Genomic DNA, 8,859 nt, shown 5'->3' on the forward strand with positions numbered 1-8,859 from the left:
ACAGGTGCTTTACTCCCTTTGCGCCCTAAATTAAATGGGGTGGAAAGTGCAAGAGCGTCAATTGCATCAACGTGCTCGAAATGCCCGGTGATATTGTCATGAAGCCAATTCATCACCCGCTAGCCCGGCTCTAAATAAAAAGAAAAAGCTAAAATTTCAATTCGCGCGCCGACCCATAGTTGGAATGAATGCCTAAGATGAAATCATATCTCTTAAATATTGTTATTGGCTTGGCCGCTTTTAAAATTGAAATGCTAGTTTCATGAGAAAAAAAAAGAGATATCGATAAACTGAAGCAGTTCCAGCCGATAAGCGCTGCAGTACAAGTGCTTGTAGGAATTCGTTGGTGGAAGAGGGCAACACCTTCCACAGTTACCTGCAGCGAGGCACGGCAATCTACGACGAGAAGGGATACGTCAGTGGGCGTAATAATCGCCGAACAAAACACCTAAAGTGACGTCAGGCCCGCGTCGACATAGTTGGCAAAAGACAAATCTGTGAAAGGAATTCAAGAAAACGCAAGTTTAGGGAGAAATGAAGACAAAACACAAGCCCGCTAAGGAGTCAATAAATAGGACCGTAAAACGTTATCTTTAAAAGTTCGTCCACATGCGAATCCAAACAGCTGCAGTTGAATATGGGCAGGCCAGAGTTAATGGCGTCAGGTGAAACAGACTTGGATGTTTACCTCGACTCCATCAGCTATGACGATTGATAGCGCACCACCGAAGAAAAAGAATAGAGCGGTGAACACTGAAGGCTGTTTGTAAAATGCAAACCAGCCCTGGTCAAGGTTCTTTACCTCCGGTGGAAATCTCTTCCTGAGCAAAATAAAACGGGCCGTGGTTTTTTAATCCCAAACTGGCAGAGTGGGAGCGTCGCCGATCACGTCGTCCCAGCCCCCGTCCTTTTTCTTTTTTCTTTTTTCGCAGTCGCATGCGAGGACAAAGAGAGAGACGCCCGGGGCACGTTCCTCCGTGAGCGAAGGACTCACGAATGGAGTACGTGCCGGGGTCAAAATTTTCCTGCGCGGCCTTTTTCCCCGCTCCGTGTATAAATAGGCACCTCGAAAGCACGACACCCGCACAAAAAAGTGCCGCCGAGAAAACCGAGGTGGGGGGGGGGGGGGCGCAGAAAGAAGAAGAAAGCGTCATCCGGCCACGTTGGCGACCATCGTTCATCAGGCAGCGCGGCGGCGAGCGAGCGCCACGCCCGAGCATCGCTGGAGATCGATAGCGGCCTGCGCTGCCTACGGCCGCGGCTACCGCACATACTCGCCCGACCAAACTTCTAAAAACGGGACACGGGACAGAGAGCATTCCGGCGAACCGGAGATTTTCGCCCGGGCGGTGTCCCGGCAAAGAGTGGGAGCCGGCGCGCGCTTCGGTAAACAACCCCCCGTGTACTCAGGAGGACTCCGGCTGCGCAGGCCAGTATGCGGGCGCATCCCCGCGAGGGTCGTGCTCCCTCCGCCGCTGTCATCCGAGCGGCAGAGGACAAGGCGGGCCTGACGACACGCGAACCGAGAGCCGAATGGGCCATCACGCTGGGAGTGGTTGTGGTGCGAAATAGTCAGCGCGCCCAAAGTCAGCCCGCGCGCCCGCGCGCCCGCGGGAGGCGGCGAATGGGACGCGCGCGCAAGCTTCTGCACCCCCCCCCCCCCCATTTTTTTCGGTGGTGCGCCGGAGTTAGAGCTCTAGGGACGGAGTCGGTGCCCTTGTCACCACGAGCAGCGCATTTCTCCCGCTGAGAGCCTGACTACGCGGCAATTTTGCTGACAGCGGTGATGAATTACTCGTGTTTGCTCCCCGGCGCATTTTAGACGGGGTGACCAGAAGTCTCGTTTTGGCGGGGTGGTTTATTGTTTAGGATTAGTCCCGGATGTTCCAACAATTTTTCTTTCGCCTGAGAGGACTGAATTGCCAGCACATCGCGAGCTTGCGGGGTTGTAAAAACAGCGTCGAGCAAGCGCGTGACGTCCGAAAGCTGTAAACTGTTTCGAGAGGAAAAAACAGAAACCGCACTACGCGCAGTGATGTCGCGCAGTCGTTCTGTTGCCTGAGGCAGTTCTCCGGGGGTTTGCCTTTTTGCTTTTTTTTCGTTTTTTTCCTCTAAGACAGTGGATTGGGACGTAGACTCTTCACGTGGTACTGCTATGAAAAAGGCTGGACCGGTACAGAGGAAAGAGAAATTTTACATAGTAAAAGCATTCAAACCCCATTTTGTCAGCAAAAAAGGTAAAAAAATACAAGTTCAAATGGTTCCGCCCCTCCTCAACCGTTCCTTCCAAGGGTGACCCATAAATCTGCCCCGGAACTGGCAGTCAGGGCTACCTAACTGGTCGCAAAACTAAACTGTGCTGTGCTGGTGGGCCTTACACATCTTCTTTCATTGTGTTGCTGCAAGGTATGGCAGCAACATCCAACTTCAGATATGCTATTAAACCCTTCCTAACTCAACAAACACTGATGTGCGCATCGTGTAATTTTGTATCGCATGTTTACCGGGAATCTTATCCTCCTGGGATTTCGTTTGAACGTAGTCGTCGTTTAGATTGCTCTCTGGTTTTGCTGCCGATGAATATTACCACATGCAAAAGAAAAACAAATAATAAGATACAGAACAAGGGAAAGAATCAATGCGCTTCAGTATGGCGGGAGTGTATCGCTTCTTGACTCCACGCGAACAAAACGAAATAGTGCGCTTGAAACGCAGTCTGTCTTAACACTCCACGAGGTCTTTTGTCCAACTTCAACTTTTTCTGCGTTTTTATTCTCGGACACCGCGCGCTCGCACTGACAGGCTTGAAGTTTCCCCTCGAACTTACAACCTTGGGCTCACATTATTTGCAACGTATTTATTACGTTGACCCAACTGTCAACCTGATAAGGAAAAGGTTAGCTTCGCCTACTGGCGTTCGATCAGTAGTGAGAGATTATTAGCATATCCCAGAAGCTTCAAGCTAACAGCGTGGGACAAATCAAGCTCTTTTGGTACGTTAGCACTTAAGCCCGCAATCACCGATTTCGCCACTGTCTGTCTGGCTAGATGGCAGGTGGGCCAGCCAGGTCACGCGACCTTGTGACGCCATCGCATCCTGCCCGCCGGATTGTGAGCAAACTGCCCACCGCGGCAGGTGGCAGTTCAATTAATGGTTGCTCGCGAGAGGTTGCTCGCGAAGAGGAACCTGGGTCACACAAGCTCCACCGGTGGCAGCCCCCGCCATTCAGGGGCTTTGGCGCATCGCTTAACCACTGGCACCACTGTGCCAGGAATGGTATGAAGACTCCCAGCGGTCTGTCCATGCAAGGTACAGTATGACCAATGCCGCATGTATGGGCATTAACGCATTAACGCTGTCGCGTCATACCCGTAAGGCGGAGCTTAAGCGTCCGCTCCAGTTTTAGTGCGCTAGTACGAAGGTCCCACTCACCGATTTCGCCAATATTTTCTTGAAGCCTGCTTGACCTTGAAAACCAAGCCTTAACCAAAAATAGCAGCTGAAGTGGAACCCGAAGTGCAGTGCTAGCGCACCTAATTCGAACTGAACGTGATGCCGGCTACCTCAAATACAAAACTGGCAGGTCATACACAGGGTGTTTCACCTAAGACTTTGCACAATTTTCAAAGATAAGCTTTTTGAGTTAGAAGAGCGATTTTTACGGCATAGCATTGCGACCGGTGTAGTACATCAGAATTCAGCTCAGATGGGCTCACTAGCAGGCTGGTTAACTAATATTGAATAGTTAACTTTTAAACTACTTTTGTTAGGCTCCTTAATTATTGAAATGCGTGTAGCTCACCAAAAGTAATATTCATATCAGTTTTTTTTTAATTTCGAAAACGCATTTACCCTCGGTGATGTGGCCCAACAAACCTTGCCTACATTGCGCAAAAATACATGCGCTTTCGAGAACCTTGCAGGCAAACCTCTCCAGTGTACGTAACACGTCGAAATAGTCAACATATGTTGGTCCACAGCGCCAAGGGCAAGCGCATTTTCGAAATTCTAGAAACTGATATGCTGATATGTTCTTTAAAAAATTCATAAACACTGTTAGGCTCATTAAATATTGAGAAGCGTGTAGCCCACCGTCACTATTATCCACGTCAGTTTTTACAATTTCGAAAACGTGGTTACCCTCGGCTCTATGCTCAGACAAATTTTGGCTATTTCGACGAGTTGCGTGGTATGAAAAGGTTGCTTTTCCTACAAGCTTCTCGAAAGCGCATGGATTTTGGCGCGATACACTCGCTCGCTCGCTCGCTCGCTCGCTCACTCACTCACTCACTCACTCACTCACTCACTCACTCACTCACTCACTCACTCACCCACTCACTCACTCACTCACTCACTCACTCACTCACTCACTCACTCACTCACTCACTCACTCACTCACTCACTCACTCACTCACTCACTCACTCACCTTCCATCCCTAGTTGCAAACAGTTCGCAAAGCAGTGTTGTCTAACAGCAAAGCACGCTTTGCAGGCACAAGTTTTCTCCCATGTTAGGCTTCTCGGATATGAAATCCGATGCAGGAAGAGCTACGAGACACGTTTTCTGCCAACCAAACCGCGCTTTTATGACTGAGTCAAGGTGTTATATATAAATGTGTCACATGTGCCGTTACCTTCAACAACACAACGTGTGAATCATGGTGTCGAGACTTTACCACGACATAAATATTTAGAACAGGGAATACCAGCTCCTCGTCTTCGCTACGCATAGCCCGGCGAACGTGCCATTTTGCTTAAATTTCTTGTTTTCCCAGAGAAAAATTACACTGGTAGTACTCTTGTAAGTTTTTATTGAGCAAGAAAGAATTCAAGGTGGGACAGAGGGAATGGCGTCGGAAGCACATAAAAAAATAAAGCATAAACCTACATTATAAATACTTTATTTCTCTTAATAACACAGACTTCGTGGTGACGAGAACAGTCCAAGGGCAAAAGCCTATTTTTTGCTTAGACAAATAATTTTTCTCTGAAGCACATCCCGCAGGCTTTCTGTGACAGCGTCACCCATATGTTGCTGGGGTATCCGCTTCGTGTCCGGCAAAGGCGACGGCTACGGTGAAAACCATGTCTCAAATGTAGCCTATTATGAGCCCTGTTTGTTCTATGATGAATGTTAATGCATGTTCTGCGGGTGTCTTCCTCTCATATATGTACATTTTTATTCTTTATCTAATTTGACGCGATAGCGTTAAGGCCCAACCACAAGGCAACGTTTTTTGGGCGTCGCGTCAGCGTCTCGTGTACCGGCGTCGTCGCTCGGAGCCCGCAGGAGGGGGCGACCAAACACATGAGGGCATACGAACTGGCGTCTTCAGACCGGGGTGGGGAGACATCGCGGGTAAAGCCCCTCAATTGTCCTCTGTCCGTATCTAATCGTCCTATTCAGCGGCGACGGGAACCTAGAGCGGGAGCAAGGGAGACAATAGCAAGGGTAGAGAAGAGGCGCTGCTGCCTTCGCAAAAATGGGTCCCGGCTTTTAGTCCCCACCAATCCGCACCTACGAGGTAATTCCGGCGCGGACGCTGAGATCTGGCTTCGACAGATATCTGCGTCTCCCTGCGTCGCCTCGCTTCAAGCGCCGGATTTTCTCCTCCGGCGACGCCAGTAGCCGAGGCGCTGACGCGACGCCAAAGAAACGCTGTCATGTGGTTCGGCCTTTAAGGGCCCCATTTCACAAAAAATTTAGCGTCTCAGCCGTGAGCGAAAAATCCACGAAAACTCCCAACAGAAGAAACCTAGGTGACAGATGGGCTATCTAGGTAAACGTGACCTTGTGACGCCATCACAACCTCCCACTGCGGAAGGTGGCAGTTCAATTAATGATTGGTCACGAGAAGTTGCTCAGGAAAAACAACCTGCCTCTCACAAGCCCCACCGCTGGCAGCACCTGCCATCACATGGCAGTGGCGCATCGCTTAACCGCTGCAGCACTGTGCCAGGAGTGGTATGAGGACTCACAGGGATCCATTAACGTAAAGTAGACAATCACCAATTACGCGTTTATGGGTAGTTATTCATTAACGCTATCGCATCATACCGTTAAGGCGGAGCTTAAGTGTCCCCTCCAGTTTTCCATGCTCCATTGGTGTCATGTACGCGTGGTAGCGACTATGAACAGTAATGTGTCTTTTGACTTGCTTCGTACATACGAGAAATGAAGTAGCTCTAAGCGTGCTACTTCCAATCATTCACTTTATTTATGATCTCGGGAAACCTAATCCAGAACACCAAGGACGAACATAAACGCTTCGTAGGTAGAACACGTAGTGGTCCATTTGTTGGGTGCACTTCCCAGCGCCTAGTGCAGTCAGCTAAGTGGAGAAGTGAAGTAACTAAAAAGTCGAGAGTATCAGCGAAAATAGCGCTTTAAAGCCAAGCGGATACCATGACGCACACTAGCTTTGAATGCTGTTTGTAAGCCGCCGTCAGCGAGCGTGTAATAAAGCTCAAAGTACGAGAATCCTCGTCAAACACATTGATTAGAGAAATAATCCGTACAAAAAATGTGCTAAAACAATGAAACAGCGCATAGACAATAGGTAAAAGCATATAAACACGTTTTAATAGATAAAGGTCACGTCGCTGTCGATTTTAATCTACGGGACGCGAACCAAAAGGGTGGGAGCTTTGGAGCCGACGACATGAAACGAGAGGATAAAGTATTCAGAAGGGCGAGTTACCGGGCTGGATGGTGCTTATGCATGATGGTGGAACAGCGCAAGGGACGTTCTTTGTTTCGTCCCTTGCGCTGTTTCACCACCATGTAAAAGTATTCAGGTCTAGTCTTGCCCTGCGAGGACGAAACTAAGATTATTAAGTAAGTATGGAAACAATTTGTTTTGTCTCGTGCTTTCTCCTTTGCAGTGACGAGTGAGGCATTAGCATACATGAATTCCTATGTGTAATTTGTCCACGTCCGGTAAATAATTTGTAATTGAGTTCTTTTCTCATGGTGTTTCGTTTTCAACAGCCGAACAATATTGGGCACTACTTATACCCCAGTGGGCATACACGCACGGGGGTAACACTGAGCAAAAACTCATTTCCCGTGCGCGTTTCCCCTCGTTGTGGCCTCCACTTCCTCCACCGAAGAGGCCCAGGAGAGAACTGGGAAGAGAGCTGCTACCTCAAAGTGACAAAAGAGCCATTGGAAGCCCCTGTCAGAGGCATCCTGTAGTTGACACTTCTTGAACACGCTGCAGTCAGTGGGGGCCGTGCGGCGGCACTGCACCGGAGGGGTCATCAGTGCGTCCCATTAGGCGTTTGTTGGAAGAGCCTTTACGCCCGTTAGGTGTTCGCGGTGGATGACTAGTCGAGACGGAGACGCAAAAGCGATGGCAAGCAGATGTGGGGAGAAAAAGAAAATTGGCGGAACGATCAGACAGTCTTATACGGATTGTCTTTTCTAAATCATGTTTTTTTACGTTTGGTTCCTTTCCAATTTTGCCGCACCTAAGTGCCGGAACCTCGCACCAATTCATTTCATCTTTCCCTTATCTGGCTCACGTGAACTTGCCTCAGTGTTGCTTGCAATGGCTGACTTGCCCGAGCGGTAGCCGCCGCCATTCCTGCGAGATCATGATGACCCACCTCATACCCATGTAAGTTGGTGTAATTGCTTACACCCATCAATCACTCAATCTTTTTTTTTTTGTCGATCTGCTCGTGTCTTGACGGACGCCGTTGTTTTAGGCGTATACGTCGGATAGGTCTTTCCGGCGGATGATTTTGATTGATCGACAGGACCATATATCCTTGGGATCGGAGAAGTAGAAGCTGATGTATTTCACTTCGTTGGTCGCTTGCTCGTTGTGTAAATACTACGACATCCGTACTTGGTGAAAGCTGCACCAAAAAGCGGAAGGATTCCGGAAAGCTGCCCTCTTTCCCTCTTTATTCCCTCTCGCTATTAGTGCCGTCGCCTCCTCGCCTCGCTGTTTCCTCCTCTTCCACTCTTCGCCTTGCGCCAAACCCTCCCCTACTCTTGAACGCTGCTCCCAGGCGAGGTGCGCCAAGGCTTCGGCCACCGAGTCACGCCATATATACCGGGGGGGGGGGGGGGGGGGGGGGGGGGGGGGCTGCAGTAGCGTTGCTTGCGCAGCAAAAAACGCCAGGTTGGTTGTTGCGAGCTGAGGCCTATACCTATCTATGCAGAGGATAAAGGCGGCAGAAATTAGAAGATGGCTCTTCTTTTGTCTCCACATGTGGCTCTCCAAGATGACACAGCGGCCACAAAAAAAAGTGAATGTTTTGTGGCATATGAGATTATACGCGTCAGAGAAAAGTAAATGCGATGCTTGAGGGACAATTTTGGTGGGGCAATGTGGCGTAAAACTGCTTTGTACGGGACCGGAAAGGCAAGAGCACGAAGTTTTCCTGTTTTTGGTAGCGCCACAGGAATGTTTATGAAGGGGCTAAGGAATCACTAAGGCTTTGTTCTGAAGCCCCTCTCACGGACCGGAAGAGGTTTCTCTGCCCGTGAGAAAACCCGAGGGTTCCCTGGAATCAAGTGCCAAACTAACTTATTTGTGTCCTGAAAATGTTTTTAAAAATTGGTAAGGCGCTTTCCACTGTGTAACACGAGATTCAGCGACAGCTGTTAAGGTATTTATATTTTTCGATACTTGAGGTAGCGGATATGAGAGCAACTTCATATCTGCATTGTTCTAGAGCGGCGCGCGTTTTAGTTTTGCCCGCATACTTGCTTTACGACTATCTCTCCTCTCCACTCCGCCGCTCGGCGCGTGGCGCCTCCGATGACCCTCTCCTCGCGCGGCGCGTATCGCAGCAGCTGCCCCAGATGAACCATGATGCTACATTCCTCCGTTCTTGCATTA

This window comes from Amblyomma americanum, chromosome 1 (genome assembly GCF_052857255.1).
Source record: "Amblyomma americanum isolate KBUSLIRL-KWMA chromosome 1, ASM5285725v1, whole genome shotgun sequence".
Taxonomy (NCBI): domain Eukaryota; kingdom Metazoa; phylum Arthropoda; class Arachnida; order Ixodida; family Ixodidae; genus Amblyomma; species Amblyomma americanum.